An 18,913-nucleotide genomic window follows, 5' to 3' on the forward strand; every position below is an offset into this window, starting at 1 on the left:
AGACAAGATTTTGCCCAGAGCTGTAATTTGCCAACCCTTGGTCTAGACAAACTTACTAACCTTCAAATGGTATTATTCTGTGTACCTATCACTGTGTGGGTGTGTTGGATGGGAATGAGGAAAGGTGTGAACATAACTCTCTCTAGAATCAACTACTGACGCACAAAACTTATCTGCCAGCTAGGATCTAATTCTATTATGATCCAGCCCAAACTGATAACCTGAGAAGTTATGGAGCCTATTCTGAAACCTCATCTCTAGAAAGTAGAACCAGGGACTTCCCTGGTGGTGCAGTGGTTAAGAATCCGCCTGCCAATGCAGGGGACACGGGTTCGAGCCCTGGTCTGGGAAGATCCCACATGCCACGGAGCAACTAAGCCTGCACACTGCAACTACTGAGCCTGCGCTCTAGAGCCTGTGAGCCACAACTACTGAGCCCGTGTGCCACAACTACTGAAGCCCGCATGCCTACAGCTCATGCTCTGCAACAAGAGAAGCCTGTGCACCGCAACGAAGAGTAGCCCCCGCTCGCCACAACCAGAGAAAGCCCATGCGCAGCAACGAAGACCCAACGCAACCAAAAATAAAAAAATAATAAAGAAATTTATAGAAAGTAGAACCAGCCCTGGAGGAACACGCTGGGAAAAGATACCCGAGAGAGCCCGTGGGTTAATTTCAAGAACATGTGGACTATGATGATATGTCATAAATGGGATTATCAAATTTACCTTATTTATTACAGTTTCTGGATTTTAACTTTGAAATCAAACTGGACTGTGGGAAGATGGCAGACGAAAACTTCCTGGCAGTATTTCTGGTCACACCATAGGGCCCAAAATACATTCTGAAGACAAACTCACCGTCTTCCAACACAGGGGAGGGAGAGGCTGTTTTCAGTTTGTTTTGAACAGGGCGGCACTGTAAATCTGAGAACTCAGTTGTTTTTAGATTTCCAGTGGGATGTGAGTGGGAACAGGAGAGCCAGGGCTGGAGGTGGGAAGTAAGATCCCAGGTCCACTCTGCACCACTGTGCATGCTGCTCCGAGCAGAAGGGGGCCGAGCTAAGGGGGCATAGAGGGGCTGAAATGCACTCTCCAAACCGTGCAGCCCCGGATCCGCCTGCCTCCAGGGTCTTTTCTTTCCCAGTTCTCGCCCAGGCACCCCATGGTTTATCCACAGTCCTGTAAAGAACTGAATTTGGCAAATCTCTGGGTTAATTGCGACTGCACAGACATGAAGCGTGGTCTCATCCTAGCCCACGCGACAACGGGTCCTCATCACATCTATATACATGCCTGTTAGGGATCGACTTCCAAGTGTCTTCCACACCCACCCACGGCATGACTGTGCGGCCAAGAAGGCACTCGTGCTTCCAAACAGAGGTTAAATGAAGTGATGGTAAGGCCAGAAACACCAGACGGAGGAGTCAACAACTTCCTCTGGGGCCAGAGATTGTGGTGTAACCAGCCTGTGTCTGCTGCCTGCAGGTGGAGCTCCAGCTGAAGCTGAGTATACACTGAACTGGTCTGTGGACACACATATTTGTGGCCACTTGTCACAATGACAGTGAGAATAGGTGAAACGTCCTCAGCCTCCTGTTTCCCTTTTAACTGAAAGCCTCTTCTCACTACAGGGAGCTATGATTCATGTTTGTTTTCAAACATTAGACTGAACCCAGGGCACTACACTGCTTACGCATTGTGCGTGCAGGCACTTTAGCAAGTGAAGAGCTCCTCCTTAAGAGGAAAGACCTTTTCATGAACTCCAAGGACAATAAAGTAGTTGGGAGCTTCCCGGGAGAATGACTGGCCCTGCGTCCCGGTCATCTTCTCTTGCTGGTTAAGAGAAGGTACAAGCTAAGTGGCTTGGGGCATTTGCAGCCAAATCTGAAGGGCTCTGTGTGATCCCACGGCTTTGTTTGAGAAAGGAAATACACTGCTTCTGTAAAACAAATGAGGAAAAGAATATAAAAATGTCCGGTCAGAGAGCTAGGTCAAATGCATGGCGCAGTGGAGCATTTTGTCTCTTTTCTAAGAAAAAAGAAGAACAAAGCAATTAAAAAGAATCAGAGGGAATAACGTATTTCCAAGACAGAATGGTACTGTATAGACAGCAAAGGAAACCAACAAAATGAAAAGGCAATCTAGGGATGGGAGAAAATATTTGCAAATCATATATCTGATAAGGGGCTAACATCCAAAATATATAAAGAACTCATGCAACTAAAAAAAATTCAATTAAAAAGTGAGTAGAGTATCTGAATAGTCCACAGAAGACCTACAGATGGCCAACAGGCACATGAAAAGATGCTCAACATCACTAATCATCAGAGAAATGCAAATCAAACCCACAATGAGATAGCACTTCACACCCATCAGAATGGCCATCATCAAAAAGACAAATAACAAATGCTGGAGAGGGTGTGGAGAAAAGGGAACCCTCCTGCACTGTTGGTGGGAATGTAGATTGGGGCAGCCACTATGGAGAACAGTGAGGAGGTTCCTCAAAAAAAAAAAAAAAAAAAGAACATCATATTATCTAGCAATTCCACTCCTGGGTATTTATCCAAAGGAAACAAAATCACTTACTTGAAAAGATATCTACACCCCCATGTTCACTGCAGCATTATTTACAACAGCCAAGACATGGAAACAATCTGTGTCCATCAATGGATGAATGGATAAAGATGTGGTACATATACAAAATGGAATATGACTCAGTCATAGAAAAGAAGGAAATCCTGCCATTTGCAAAAACATGGATGGAACTTGAGGGTATTATGCTAAGTGAAATAAATCAAATACTGTGTGATTTCACTTGTATGTGGAATCTAAAATAACCAAAAAACCAAAAACCCCAATTCACAGAAACAGAAAACAGAATGATAGTTGCCAGAGGCAGGGGGTGGGGTGAAATGGGTGAATAGGTGTAGTCAAAAGATACAAACTTCTAGTTATAAACAAGTCCTGGGGATATAATGTATAGCATGGTGACTATCAAAAAAAAGACAAAATGGTGCAGATATTTAGGACGAGACTACATCATAGATTGGGGGGTGGTAGTGCTCATAAGGTGGGCATTATGTGTTTAATTTTTAAATGTAGAAAAGAAATGCAAAGTGAGAGCAAATGACTTGCCGGAAAAATCAACAGTAGAAATCTAACTAAATCACTGGAATAAAGCTGAGCAATTAGTATTTAACTGCCAATATGTGAATGAGCCTTTTGATGAATCCTGATCTCCAAAGGAAATTTATTCTGATATTCTGATAATTCAGAATTTCAGATTAGTTGGAGCTTTCTCCTAATCTAAAATTAGCTTCCTCTAATAGAAACACAAATCTTTAGATCCTTAGGGTCTAATTCAAAACTATAAAACACGCATGCTCTCCCTATGAAGAATTTGGATTGCATTCATTCATTTATTCAAGAAATACTGACTGAGCACCCCGAAGCTGTTCTCAGGGCTTGGAGTGCCTCAGGGAATACAACAGATGAAAATCCTTACTCTTTTAGACTTTCCATTCTAGTAAAGAAGGAGAGACAAAATAAATAAGTAAATGATTTAATATATTAAAAGGTTTACGTAGCATAGAAAAAATGAAGCAGGAGGAAAAAAGGAATATTACCATTTTTATTTATTTTTGTTTTGTAATTTGACTAGTTATTACTTGTCAAAAATGAATAGTTGCTTTTTTATGTGTTTGATATGTGCTTTGCCTAGTATTATGCAGAATATGTAAGAAGAACATGGAACCAGGAAAGAGGAGAGAGGACATGTGAACACATGTCTCAGATCTGCTGTGTTTCCTTGGGCAAAGCACTCGACCCCTCACAATCTCAAGTGCCTCATCTGTAGGATAAGGGCATTGAACTCAATAATTTATTTCTAAGGCGCCTTCTCTTCTTAACCTCATGGTTCTGTGATTCATGATTCTGTGATTCTAAGAATGAAAGCTTACTGTATTCAGAGAGTAGTCAACAACCATGAAAAGAAAGGTGTTGGGGGCAAATCCTTTTCCTGAAATTCACTAATCCAGTTTGACTTGGTCAAGTAGCTTTTACTGCAGGAACTGTCCATGACACACACCTAGGACTGACTACTGCAAAGTCACTAAACATTGATTCCAGCACTCAGGGTCAGTCTAGGTAAGTGGTAAATGCGGGTGAGGAAAAGTAAAGCCAGGGTATAGGGACTCTCCTGGAAACTATCAGGCATGACTGGGCATCCACAGCACAGGGGCACTGTGGCAGTGTTCAACCTAACATAGCTTTTTCAGGAAGAATAATTGAGGTAGTTCTAGGGTACCTCCAATCTACAATGAATCCCAGCATAATTTTTGCATGTCTCACTGAGCTATTGTGTGGCATCCAAACACTATTCATTTCCTTTCCTTTAAATGGTTTCTTTTTTTAAATTTTATTTATTTTTATTTATTTGGCTGTGTCAGGTCTTAGTTGTGGCACTTGGGATCTTCGTTTTGGCATGCAGGCTCTTCGTTGCAGTGTGCGGGCTTCTCTGTAGTTGTGGTGCTTGGGCTCCAGAGTGCTCGGGCTCAGTAGTGGCGGCCCATGGGCTTAGTTGCCCTGCAGCATGTGGGATCTTAGTTCCCTGACCAGGGATCGAACTGACATCCCCTGCTTTGGAAGGTGGATTCGTAACCACTGGACCACCAGAGAAGTCCCCTAAATGGTTTCTTAAGCACACAGGAAGCTTAGAAAGACAAGTTATCTGCAGTGGATAGATGAAAACGAACTTAGGAGCCCTGAGCTGGAACTATATCCCCAGGCAAATGACCCCATTATTCCCTGACCAACCGGCAAAATCTTCAATGTAAAGCATCAGCGATTTATACACTTTTTATCTGAAGGTTAAAATGTGACCTGAATAATTTAGGTGTAAAAATTTGAGTAAGCGATAGAGACTTCCTCTTCAGAATTAGAAATTTCACATGAAGAAGGCTTAAAATATCAACTTAATAAGGAAGGGACACCAGCTATCTAAATTCTAGAGGGAGGTCTTATACTGACTGCATGGGCAAACAGACCCAGGGATGGAGGTGTCCAAGATGGAATATTTCCAGGGCTGGTAAATTGATGTTGGGCAAACATTTAGCTATAATATTGGGATTTATAGTAGAGTATAGATATTTAGGCAATGAGATATGCTAGAAAAGGCACCTGAGGGTAGGTAGTATCTATCCTGCTTTAAAAGTATTTGTGGTGAGTTGACTGTCCATTCCATCTTACAGGGAAATGGCATTGTGATTATTTCTCTGATGATCAAAAGGCTAGGTGGCCACGAATTAGTATCCACCATAGCAGATGCTGTCACTGGGGGAGACCAGCCCGCATCTCCTGGGCACTGATCTTTTCAGAGCATCCTAACTGCCAGTACTTGCATCTCTTTTCGAGAGGGCTTTCTTTGGCCAACTGAGCCCACTCTCACTGTGGTGTGACAGAAGAAAGTACTAGAAATTAGCATCCTTCCTGAAGAACCTCAGTCAGTGGGTTGGTAGATAAATAACCAAGCTGTTTGCCCCTTGGGTGGGGTAACTATAGTTCAGTGCAGGTTCTACACTGCCGCCCTTTGGGACCAAGCGTCAGTTGCTCACATGGTAATTTGTGTGATGCTATATACTGTATCGCTTCTTTCTCTTATGTGTCTTACTCCCCACTCCCTCAATTTCCAGCACCTCCTAATAAAACAATTTGCACTCAATTCTTTGTCGCATCTGTTTCTAAGGGAACCCAAACTGAGAAAATGATAAGATGCATCTGGAACGCTTATCTTTTTTCTGGTCTGTAATAGCTCCCCTTGAGTGATACAGTAACAGTAAGGCATAAGCCTGTCCCACTTGAAAGTCAGGCACTGAGTAGAAAATTTCATCATTTTATATATAGATACAAGAGATTCTGAAAATTTGAAATTCTGTCAGTGGTACACCTGATAACCTACTCTACAGCTAGAGGCTGACCATGATGACGAATTTTTAAATGACTTGAAGCGAACAAGAAAACAATGCAAATACAACCACAGAGTTCCCCAAGAGCCTTGTTTGCATTAGTTCACTAACCAAACAATTAATTTAAAAGAGCCACGAATACCGATTCTAGGAAATTAACAGATCTTATATAATTGAGAGATATATAGCTTTGGGCATTTTATGGAAGTTGTGTACATTTTGATACTATATCACTACCAATGTTTTATCAAAACATTATGGTTTTTCCTTCAAATATGTTTATATTCATAAAATTTCCACATGTAATTTTATGTTATTTTTACTTTATTTTTAAAGTTTTTCCCACTATACAAAGATATCAACAATATTATTGTGCTGCACGTTTCACCCCCATGACTCATTCACTTTGTAACTGGAAGTTTGTACCCCTTAATCTCCCTCACCTATCTCACTTGTAGTCCAAACCCCTTCCCCTCTGGCAACCACCTGTTTGTTCTCTGTATCTATCAGTCTGTTTGTGTTTTGTCATGTTTGTTCATTTGTTTTGTTTTTTAGATTACACATATAAGTGAAATCATATGGTATTTGTATTCTCTGACTTATTTCGCTTAGCATAATACTCTCTAGGTTCATCCATGTTGTCACAAATGGCAAGATTTCATTCTTTTTTTACGGCTGAGTAATACTCTATTGTGGGTATATATATATATATATATACATACACATCTTCTTTATCCATTCATCTATTGATGAACACACCAGCTGCTTCTTTATTTTGGCAGCATTATTGCATATAATGTAAATAATGCTGCAATGAAAACAGGGGTGCGTGTATCTTTTCAAATCTAGTGTTTTCATTTTCTTCACAAAAATACCCAGAAGTGGAATTGCTGGATAATATGGTAGCTCTATTTTTAGTTTTTTGAGGGACATCCATAATATTTTTTTGTGTACCTATTTACATAGCCACCAGCAGTGCATGAGGGCTCATTTTTCTCCACATCCTTGCCAATACTTTTATTTGGTGTTTTTTTGATGACAGCTATTCTGATGGGTGTGATGTGATAACTCACACCGTTTTGATTTGCATTTCCCTGATGATTAGCGATGTTGACCATTTTTTTCATACGTCTGTTGGCCATCTGTATGACTTCATTGGAAAAATGTCTATTCAGGTTCTCTTCCCATTTTTTTAACCAGGTTGTTTTTTTGATATTGAGTTGTATGAGTTCTTTGTAAATTTTTGGTATTAATCTCATATCAGATATATCATTTGCAAATATCTTCTCCCATTCAGTAGGCAGCCTTTTCATTTTGTTGATGATTTCCTGTGCTGTGCAAAAGCTTTTTAGTTAATCTAGCCCCATTTGTTCATTTTTGCTTCTGTTCCCTTTGCCTGAGGAGACATATCCAAAAATACATTGCTAAGAGCAATGTCAAAAAGCATACTGCCTGTGTTCTTCTAGAAGTTTTATGGTTTCAGGTCTTACATTTAAGTTTTTAATCCATTGTTAGATTATTTTTGTAAATGGTGTGACAAAGTAGTCCAGATTGATTTTTTGCATGTATCTGTCAAGTTTTCCTAACACCATTTATTGAAGAAGCTGTCTTTTCCCCACTGTATATTCTTGCCTCTTTTGTCGTAGAATAACTGACCATATGAATGTGGGTTTATTTGTGAGCTCTCTATTCTGTTCCATTGATCTGTATATCTGTTTTCAGTAAAGGACCATACTGTTTTGATTACTGCAGCTTTGTTTGAAATCAGGGAGCATGATACTTCCAGCTTTGTCCTTCTTTCTCAAGACTGATTTGGCTATTTGGGGTCTTTTGTGTTTTCATACAAATTTTAGAATTATTTGTTCTAGTTCTGTGAAAAATGCCATTGGTATTTTAATAGGAATTGCATTGAATATGTAGATTGCATTAGCCAGCATGGTCATTTAAACAATATTAATTCTTTCAATCCATGAACACAGTATATCTTTCCATCTGTTTGTGTCATCTACAATTTCTTTCATCAGTGTCTTATAGTTTTCTGAGTACAGGTCTTCTACTTCCTTAGTTAGATTTATTCTTAGTTATTTTGTTCTTTTTAATGAGATGGTAAATGGGACTGTTTTCTTAATTTCTCTTTCTGATAGTTCATTGTTAATGTATAGAAATGCAACAGACTTCTGTATGTTAATTTTGTATCCTGCAACTTTACTAAATTCACTGATGAGCTGTAGTAGTTTTTTTGGTGGTGTTTCTAGGATTTTCTATTTATAGTACCATGTCACCTGCAAACAGTGATGGTTTTACTTATTTCTCTCCAATTCAGATTCCTATTTTTTCTTGTCTGATTACTATGGATAGGGCTTCCAATACTCTGTTGAATAAAAGTGGTGAGAGTGCACATCCTTCTCTTGTTTCTGATCTTAGAAGAAATGCTTTCAGTTTTTCACCATTGAACATGATGTTAGCTGTGGGCTTCTCCTATATGGTCTTTATTATGTTGCAATATGTTCCCTCTATACTCACTTTTTTGGGAGTTTTTAATCATAAAGGGATGTTGAGTTTTGTCAAACATTTTTTCTGCATCTATTGAGATGATCATATGATTTTTATTCTCCAGTTTGTTAAAGTGGTGTATCACACTGATTAATTTGTGGGTACTGAAGCATCCTTTCATCAGTAGGGTAAATCCCACTTGATTATGGTGCATGAACCTTTTAATGTATTGTTGAAATCAGTCAGCTAATATGTTGCTGAGAATTTTTGCATGTATGTTCATCAGGGATGTTGGCCTGTAATTTTCCTTTTTTGTGGTGGGTTTGTCTTGTTTTGATATCAGGGTTATGCTAACCTTGTAGAATGAGTTTGGCAGCATTTCTTTCTCTTTAATTTTTTGGAAAAGTTTGAAAAGACTAGGGGTTGACTCTTCCTTAAATATTTGTAGAATTTTATCCGTGAAGCTGTTTGGTGCTGGACTTTTGTTGGGAGTTTTTTTTTTTTTTAATCGCTGATTTAATTTCATTACTGGAAATCATCTGTCCTATTATCTGTTTCTTCCTGATTCAACCTTGACAGACTGTACATTTCTAGGAATTATCAATTTCTTCTAGCTTGTCCATTTTATTGGTGTACAATTGTTCATAGTTATATCTTACGATCCTTTGTATTGCTGTGTTCTTGTGGTTGTAACTTTTCTTTTTTCATGTCTGATTTCATTTATTTGGGCCTTCTCTCCCCCTGTTTTTGGTAATGACCCTGGCTAAAGATTTATCAACTTTATCTTTTCAAAGAACCAGCTCTTAGTTTCATTGACCTTTTCTATTGTTTATTTAGTCTCTATATCATTTATTTCTGCTCTAATCTTTATGATTTCTTTTCCTTCTACTAACTTTGGGTTTTGTTTTGTTTCGTTTTGCTCCTTTGGATGTAAGTTTATGTTATTCATTTGAGGTTTTTCTTGCTTCCTGAGGTAAGCTTGAATCACAGTAAACTTCCCTTTCAGAACAGTTTTTTCTGGGTCTCATAGATTTTGGATCATTGTGTTTCCATTTTCATTTGTCTCCAGGTTTTTTTTTTTTTATTTCCTCTTTAATTTCTTCAGTGATCCATTGGTTGTTTTTAATTTCTTCAGTGATCAATTGGTTGTTTAGTAGCATGTTGTTTAGCCTCCATGTGGTTGTGTTTTTTGCATTTTTTTTTTGTAGTTGATTTCTTGTCTCATAGCATTGTAGTCAGAAAAGATGCTTGATATGATTTCCATCTCTTAAATTTACTGAGACTTGTTTTGTGGCCTGGTGTGTGATCTATCCTGGAGAATGTTCCATGTGCCACTTGAAAAGAATCAGTATTCTGTTGCATTAGGATGGAATGTTCTATATGTATCTATTAAGTTCATACGGTCTAATATGTTGTTTAATACCTGTGTTTCCTTATTGACTTTCTGTCTGGATGCCCACTGACATAAGTGGGGTTTAAAGTCCCCTACTATTATGGTGTTGCTGTCAATTTCTCTCTCTCTATGTTTGTTAATATTTGCTTTATGTATTTAGGTGCTCCTATGTTGGGTGCATACATATTTACAATTGTTCTATCTTCATCTTGGATTGACCTCTTTATCATTATGTATTGTCTTTCTTTGTTTCTTGTTACAGTCTTTATTTTAAAATCTATTTTGCCTGATATAAGTTTGTTACCCCAGCTTTCTTTTGATTTCCATTTGCATGGAATACCTCTTTCCATCCCCTCACTTTTACTGTCTTTGTCTTTAGATGTGAAGTGACTCTCCTGTAGGCAGCATATATATGCGTTTTGTTTTTTAATCCATTCAGCCACTCTATGCATTCTGAGTGGAGCATTTAGTTCATTTACATTTAAAGTAACTATTGATAGGTGTGTATTTATTGTCATTTTGTCAACTGTTTTCTTGTTTTTGTAGTTCTTTTTATTCCTTTCTTCTTCTTTTGCTCTCTTCCCTTGTGATTTGATCACTATCTTAGTGTTCTTTTTAAATTATTTTCTTTTTAGGTTTTTTATATTATAAAAAATAAAAAACTTTTACATTATTGGTTTTTGGTTTGTGGTTACCATGAGGTTTATATATAGCAATCTATATATACACATGATTATTTTAAGTTGATGTTATCTTAAGCTCAAAAGCATTCTAACAATTCTGCATTTTTACACCATCCCCCAACTGCTGTTTTTAAAATCATATTTTACATCATTTCGTTTTTGTATCCCTTAACTACTTATGGTGGATATAGATGATTTTACTACTTTTGTCTTTTCACCTTCCTACTAGCTTTATAAGTGTTTGATCTACTACCTCTACTGTATATTTTCCTTTCTCAATGAGATTTTTTTCTTTCATAATTTTCATATTTCTAGCTGTGGCCTTTTCTTTTCTGCTTGCAGAAGTTCCTTTAACATTTCTTGTAAAGCCAGTTTAGTGGTGCTGAACTCTTAACTTTTGCTTGTAAAACTCTTTATCTCTCCTTCAATGCTGAATCATAGCCTTGCTGGGTAAAGTATTCTTGGTGTAGAATACTTTTAGCATGTTGAACATAAAATATCATTTCCCTTCTGGCCTCCAAAGTTTCTGCTGAAAAGTCAGCTGATAATCTTAATAAGGGAGTTACCTTGTATATAACTAATTGCTTTCCATTTGCTGCTTTTAATATTCTCTCTTTAAGTTTTGCCCTTTTAATTACAGTGTGCCTTGGTCCTCTTCGGGTTGATCCTTACTGGGACTCTTTGTGTTTCATGGACCTGGATGTCTGTTTCATTTCCCAGGTTAGGGGTGTTTTCAATTATTATTTCTTTAAATAAATTACCTGCCCCTTTTCTCTCTCTCTTCTCCTGGGACCCCTATAACATGAATGTAAGTATTCTTGATGTTGTCTCCAACTGTCCTCATTTTTAAAAATTCTTTTTTCTTTTTTCTGTTCAGTGTGGGTGATTTCCACTACTCTGTCTTCCAGTTTGCTAATGTGTTCTTCTGTATCTCTAATCTACTGTTGCTTCCCTCTAGTATACTTTTCATTTGTTATTATATTCCTCAACTCTGTTTGGTTCTTCTTTATATTTTCTAACTCTTTTGTAAACTCCTCACTGTTTTCATCCATTCTTCTCCCTAGTTTCTTGAGTTATCTCTATGATCACTAACTTTAAATATTTATTGGGTAGATTGCTTATCTCCACTTTGCTTAGTTCTTCTCGGGTTTTATTTTCTTCCTTAATTTGGAACATATACCTCTGCTGCCTCATTTTACCTAATTCTCTGTCTTTTCCCTGTTTTTATTTCTATGTATTAGGTAGGTTGGTTACATTTTTCAATACTGGAGAAGTGGCCTTTTGTAGAGGATGGGGCCCAGCAGTGTACTCCCTTCTTGTCACCTGAGCTATATGCTCTGGGGGTGTCCCCCAACATGGGCTGTGTGGGTCCTTTTGTTGTGGTGGGGCTGACTACTGTGGGCATGCTAGTATGCAGGGCCATCCCTTAGCCTGTTTGGTTGCCAGGCCCTGCCTTGTGCGGAGGCTGCTGGCTGCTGGTGGGGAAGACCTTGTCCTGGGTCTGGTGGCAACCTACTGGTGGTTGAGGCCAGGTCACAAGGTAGCTGGCTGGGGAGCTGGGGGGTTATAGTGTATGGGTTTTCCCACTGGTGGGTGGGGCTTGGTCCCAGGGTGGCTGGCTGTTTGGTTTTGAATGTCCTGGGGCTGATGTTGACTGGCTGGTAGGGGGGTAAGTCTCCATTTACAGGTTAGAGGGAGGATTCCAAAATGAAGCTCACCAGTACCAGTGTCCTTGTGCAGTAGAAGGTGCTCCCAAAAATGCCTGCCTTCAGGATCTGTGTCCCCAGCAGGAGTCCCTGTTGCCTCTTGCCTCTCTGGGAGACTCTCCAAGATCAGCAAGTGGGTCTGACCCAGGCTCCTTCCAAATTTATGCCTCTGTGCTGGGACTCAGCATGTAGGATTTTGCATGTGCCCTTTTAGACTGGAGTCTGTATCCCACAGCCCTCCAGCTCTCTTGTATGCAAGCCCCACTGACCTTCAAAGCCAGACAGTCTAGTGACTCATCTTCTCACAGTGCAGGACCCCAGCACTGGGGAGCCGATTTGGGGCTCAGACCCCTTGCTCCTCAGAGAGAATCTCTGAAACTGTAATTATCCTTTTTTTTTTTGCTAGTCTTCAGGTGTTCTCAAGAGCTGCTCTGTAAATAGTTGTAATTTTGATTGTGCCCATGGAGGAAGGTGAGCTCAGGGTCTTCCTACTCCACCATCTTGGCTGCTCCTCCTACTTGTAATTTTCATTTAGATTTAACACCCATTTTTTTCATCCTGGGAATGAAGCTATAATTTTACAGTAGGTCAATTGTATAATACACATCCCACTAAACTGAAATTCACTATGAAGTTAAATCTGTAATGCACCCTTGTTCTATAAAAAGCATTTTAAACTCACTGATTCTGATAACGTGCTAAGAAAATGTCTGGGAATTGGGTAAAGATGGAGAGAGCAGTAATAGAAATGAGATTTGATGGATTTATCTGGGATAAATTCAGAAACTAAATATGATATTAAGGATAACCAAGCTAATGCCACAACTACTTTCTTTTTTTTTTTTTTTTTTTTGCGTTACGTGGGCCTCTCACTGCTGTGGCATCTCCCGTTGCAGAGCACAGGCTCTGGATGCGCAGGCTCAGCGGCCATGGCTCACGGGCCCAGCTGCTCCGCGTCATGTGGGATCTTCCCGGACCGGAGCACGAACCCGCGTCCCCTGTATCGGCAGGCGGACTCCCAACCACTGCACCACCAGGGAAGCCCCACAACTACTTTTTTAAAATGTTTAAATCATATTAAGAAATATTACTTTAGCGTGTTACTACTGAAACCCAGCTAACCAAATCCAGTGACATTGATACCTATTCCCGTAGCCCATGAATAACTATAATGAAGCTTTTTACCAATTACTGTGTCAGAAATTGAGCATATAAGACCCTGTATACTTTTAAGTGATCTGATTTCAAGAATAAGGCCTGTGTTGGTGAGGAATTAGCAGACTCCAAAGAAATAAATATCTGCAGGTGAATCTGTGGAAAAGAAATTCCCATATCAAGAGCTATAGGGAGAACAGTCAACAGTTTATATGACTTGATTTCATGGGAACCACAGAGACTTTTGTATCAAGAAATATCCCTCATCTTCCAAATATTGACTGATGTTCAACACGTTCTTTTAGAGTCACATTTTAATCTTTCTGTTTAAAATTTCTGTTCTGTTAAAATAAAATATCCATGGGAGGTGTAAGATACTAAGCTATATTAATCATTTGCCTTTTACTATAAATTAGTTTCCTTTTCCACCACACCTTTGCTGAGAATGAAATGCTGACAAGCAATTATAATTGAGTTAATTGAAACATACAAAAGCACAATCAGTTCGTGGTTTGATGGAATGGAGCAGTGATTTCTAAACTTTCTAGGGTCTTAATGTTTTAATGTTTCTATCTTTTTACTCCGGAGCAAACAGATTTATTTTTGCTTTGAAGTTAAAATTTAAAAGACTTCTTACTATACTGGAACAATCTTTGAAGAACACTCAAGGGAAATTGGTTTCCATTCTATGAGAAATTTTCTTTGGATTAGGAAGAATGTAAAATCAAGGGTTTGGGAGAAGTTGGGATCAGTGGAAAATAGAGACATACAACTAAGCCAAAAGGGTCACGGTCAAAAGGGGGTTAATGGAACAAGTGCTGTAATGTTTTCCCATTACTTAGAATGTGAGGTACCACATGAGGCCCCCATTCCTGTAATTCAAAGTTTTCTGTTGCATATTTATTCAGGTAAATGGCAAATGAAGCTTTCCACTTTATCACTTTCTTTGCTAACATGGCCTGAAGCAATATTTATTAAAAGGCTTTTTCTGGAAGGTAAGTTTCATGAGAAACTGTCTCTTTGTTTCATTCACAGATGTATATTCTAAGTACCTAGAAGAGTGCCTGGCACACAGTAGGTGCTCAATAAGTGTTTGTGTACAATGCACCAGGCACCCAGTCAATTACGTACTCTCCACGTTCACTAAGACCAGGTCTGGAGACATGTGTGTTTCTCAGTGGCGGCTACCGGCATTTTGAGCAGAATGATTGTGTGTGTGTGTGTGTGTGTGTGTGTGTGTGTGTGTGTTACAGGATTGTCTGGTGCAATACAGATGTTGAACATCCTTGGCTGGTCCCCGTTAGTTGCCAGTGGCAGCCCTCAGTTATAAACGATAAACCAAAAAATTCCTACATATTTCCAAATGCTTTCTGGGGAACAGTTCTACCCCTTAGTTGAGAACCACTGATAAGAAAATAGATGGGTAGGGACTTCTCTGGTGGTCCAGTGGATAAGACTCCACGCTCCCAATGCAGGGGCCCTGGGTTTGATCCCTGGTCAGGGAACTAAATCCCACATGCATGCTGAAACTAAGAGTTAGCATGTTGCAGCTAAAAAAAAAAAAAAAAAAATTCCCCCGTGCCACAACTAAAGATCCCACATGCTGCAAGAAAGATCCTGAGTGATGCAACTAAGACCTGGTGCGACCAAATAAATAAATAAATAATTTTAAAAAATAGATTGGTAAAGAGAGTTACTAAATATTAAATTACTAAAAAGCATAATAGGTTATTTATAAAAAAGTATTAATTCTTACTACAGGCATATGAAAAGTTCACTTTTAGTGTCTATGTGGTATTTTATTGAGCAGATATATCTTATTTTCAATAATTTCTCTTTCACTAATCAGGGAAAATATTTACATTATTTTCAGACTTTTGAAGCTCACATTCCTTTTGGCCTAACTTTGCCTAGAAGTGTTACATTCATTGAATAGAACACAGTTTCAATGATTTCTTGTGAGAAGTAAATTTTCATTAGTAATTATACCCTTTAGTTTACCTCTAAATATAATACAGATTAACCATGGAGTAACCCTCTTCCTTACCTTCAAAAAAGGGCAAAATTGGACTGAGACTGGTTGTCAGTGAAGAACTTCTGCACGTCATTTCATTCTTGAAAATTTATCCAAAGAAAGTAATTTTTTTTAAATGGGGAAAAAAATTCCTTGGATGTAAAGGTTGTTTATTATTTTCTGCACTGGTAGAAAAAATAAAAACCACCTACATGCATATGATGATTTACCTCTACTTTTAAAATATTACACAGAAATTAAAATGATAATTATGAAGGACACATTATAATAGTAAAAGAAAAAAATTCTTGTAGAAAGAATTTTAAGTGCTTTATGTAACATAAAGTGAACTGAAAGAAAACAATAAACTGAAGAAAGTAGAGTTGGATGAGAGAAAGATACCATGATGCAGGAAGAGAGGTATGTTTGGAAAATGTTCATTGTAAATCCTGTATTTTAAGCAGAGTACAAAGGTACTCTAAGCCTTCCAGGATCCAGTGCAAAAAAGGGAGATGTGATCATCAAATGAGTCTCCATGGCCGTAAGATAAAAAAACTTTTTTTTTTCTCACTAAGAACATTATTTGGGCTGTAGAAATCAGAAAACATATTTCCCTGGGATGGCTCATAAAGGAACACTGTGGAATAGAGCAAGCGCTATCCTCAGCAACACCCAACAGAGCAACAAACAACACACCATCCTTTTGTAAAGAAAACCAGAGACCATAATTAAAAATCGTTTTTGCAACACAACAACAAAACAACAAACAACCCAATGGAAAAAATGGGCAGAAGACCTAAACAGACATTTCTCCAAAGAAGACATACAGACGGCCAATAGACATATGCAAAGATGCTCAACATCACTAATTACTAGAGAAACTAGAGAAACGCAAATCAAAACTACAGTGAGGTATCACCTCACATCGGTTAGAATGGGCATCATTAAAATATCTACAAATAACAAATACTGGAGAGGGTGTGGAGAAAAGGGAACCCTCTTGCACTGTTGGTGGGAGTGTAAGTTGGTGCAGCCACTATGGAGAACAGTATGGAGGTTCCTCAGAAAACTAAAAATAGAGCTAACATATGATCCAGCAATCCCATTCCTGGGCATATATCCAGACAAAACTATAATTCAAAAAGATACGTGCACCCCCTACATTCATAGCAGCACTACTCACAATAGCCAAGATATGGGAACAACCTAAATGTCCTTTGACAGATGAATGAATAAAGAAGATGTGGTATATACATACAATGGAATATTACTCAGCCATAAAAAGAAGGAAATAACGCCATTTGCAGCAACATGGATGCAACTAGAGATTATCATACTAAGTGAAGTAAGTCAGAAAGAGAAAGACAAATACCTTACGACATCACTATATGTGGAATTGAAAATATGACACAAATGAAACTATCTACAAAACAGAAACAGATTCACAGACATAGAGAACAGACTGGTGGTTGCCAAGGGGCAGGGGGTTTGGGCAGGGATGGAGTGGGAGGTTGGGATTAGCACATGTAAGCTTTTATATAGAGAATCGATAAACACCAAGGCCCTACTGTACAGCACAGGGAACTATATTCAATATCCGGAAAAGAATATGAAAAAGAATGTATATATATGTGTAACTGAATCACTTTGCTGTACAGCAGTAATTAACACAACATTGTAAATCAACTATACTTCAATAAAAGAATTGATTTTACTTTATAATTATATAAAATTATGTATGCATATGGGCTAAGACCAAAATAAAAGTGAGGAAAATAACTATAGTTTAATTTTCTAGAGTTATAGTTAGATAAATTACATTCTGATACATTCTGATGTCTCAATATTGGGACATTTATGAACTATTTCTATTCTATAAATGCATTCATTAAAGTAAATTGCAGTCTATTGTATCTAATAATAAACATGAGAAAAATAATCTAAGTCATAATGGCTAATATCTAACTATATTTATTGTAAAACTAGTCCCTGAAAACATAGCTTACTCCATAAAATCATTGACCAATAGTTTTTAAACAATCACATTGATTTCTACCAATCAAAATCTTTTAAAAAAGTGGCAGGAAATCTGGAGAATAATTAGCTTATGAGGAGCCCCAAGAGGCTACAGTGCTTCACTTGTTTGGTCTATAAGTTATTTTACTATGAGAGGTTATTCAGTTGTACTTAAAGCATCATAAGAAAACCTTTTCTAATTCGTGTTCTGACATTTACCAAGCCATTGGGCAAAGATACTACCTTTATGTTCCATAAGTTCCAAAGATGAAGAATTATGTAAATATTAGATTTGGAGCATTCAAAGTTCACCGTCATTCCTGCTCTTCCAGAATAACTGCTGTGACTCTGTAGTGTGTCAACACTCAATCTCTTTCCCTAAGAGACTCCACATTCTCCCCCCACCTTCTTTTTCTCCACATCCCCTCCCTTCCTTGCCTGCTTTACATTAAAGGAAAACCTATACATCAGCAAATTCACAGGATTCCTTGACCATGCAATCAGAGGCAACATGGGAAACTTTTGCCCCAAAGATTTAATTTGTCATCAAAGTGCACTACTGTGCCTTGTTACCCTGGATTTTAAATATTTTAATCTCCACTGAGAGACTGTAATTTAGGAACACAGAATTCCTGGTTCAGGAGGTATGGTTTCAAGTCCTTGCAGAGATGGTATAAACTTAGTTAAAGTGTCTTCCCAATGCAAGTTACTTAGTTACTGCTCAGCTTTAGTTACTGTAACATGATCCAGCAAAGTGGTTTAAAAGCTCAGTATGGATCTTTTCTTTTATTCCCCCATGAGCTTTGGAATAAAAATTCATAGTCATCCATTTTTGGATTCTTTCCTTCATTCAACAAAATCAGGAAGAATCTCCCTGGTAAAAGGCATCATCCAAGTGAAGTTGGCAGCAATGTAGGTCTTACCCTCAACAAGCTGACAATTTCATGGGAGGGAATAAATGTTTAAACCACTGACCACATTATAAGGGTAAAAAACCAAAATTCTTCATTAGAGACATAAAACTCATGTGGTGAGAGTCCAGAGGAAGTAAAGATGAATTCTGAGGGGAATTTTCATTGAAAAGAGGAGAGTATTATCCCACAAGCAATGTCTGGGTATTTATTACCATGTTGGCAACAGCACTGTGAGTGACAGAGTCTATATGAGAAGTAAGACTGTCTGGCGCTTTTCAAATTCTCCCCTCTGACTCATTCACAGGACTAAAATGCCCCTTTAACTCATGAGAGAGACGTAAAAGTTATGCTACGGTATCAAATACACGCCCACAACCTCCCAGTAACCTAACACTTACAGAATTCGTCTTGTCTACTGTAAGCTCGGATGTGGGGAGATAAAGAAGAGAGGGGTAGATGGACAAGGACCCCAACACAAGCCCACGCAAACCAACCAGTTGTCTCCAGGGAACTAACTGATTCTGACTCAATGTATCACATGTTTCTGAACCGGATGTTTGTTTGTTTGTTTGAT

At 38.3% G+C, this 18,913-nt stretch overlaps 1 protein-coding gene across 1 annotated transcript in view; it reads right to left on the bottom strand.

Annotated features, from left to right (window-relative positions):
- RARB (retinoic acid receptor beta) overlaps window positions 1–18,913 on the bottom strand; it is a gene marked incomplete at both ends in the record, with an annotated part of 424,884 nt that overhangs the window by 398,042 nt on the left and 7,929 nt on the right. The gene's annotated exons all lie outside the window — the stretch shown is intronic.

Source organism: Hyperoodon ampullatus (genome assembly GCF_949752795.1).
Source record: "Hyperoodon ampullatus genome assembly, chromosome: 5".
NCBI classification, from domain to species: domain Eukaryota; kingdom Metazoa; phylum Chordata; class Mammalia; order Artiodactyla; family Ziphiidae; genus Hyperoodon; species Hyperoodon ampullatus.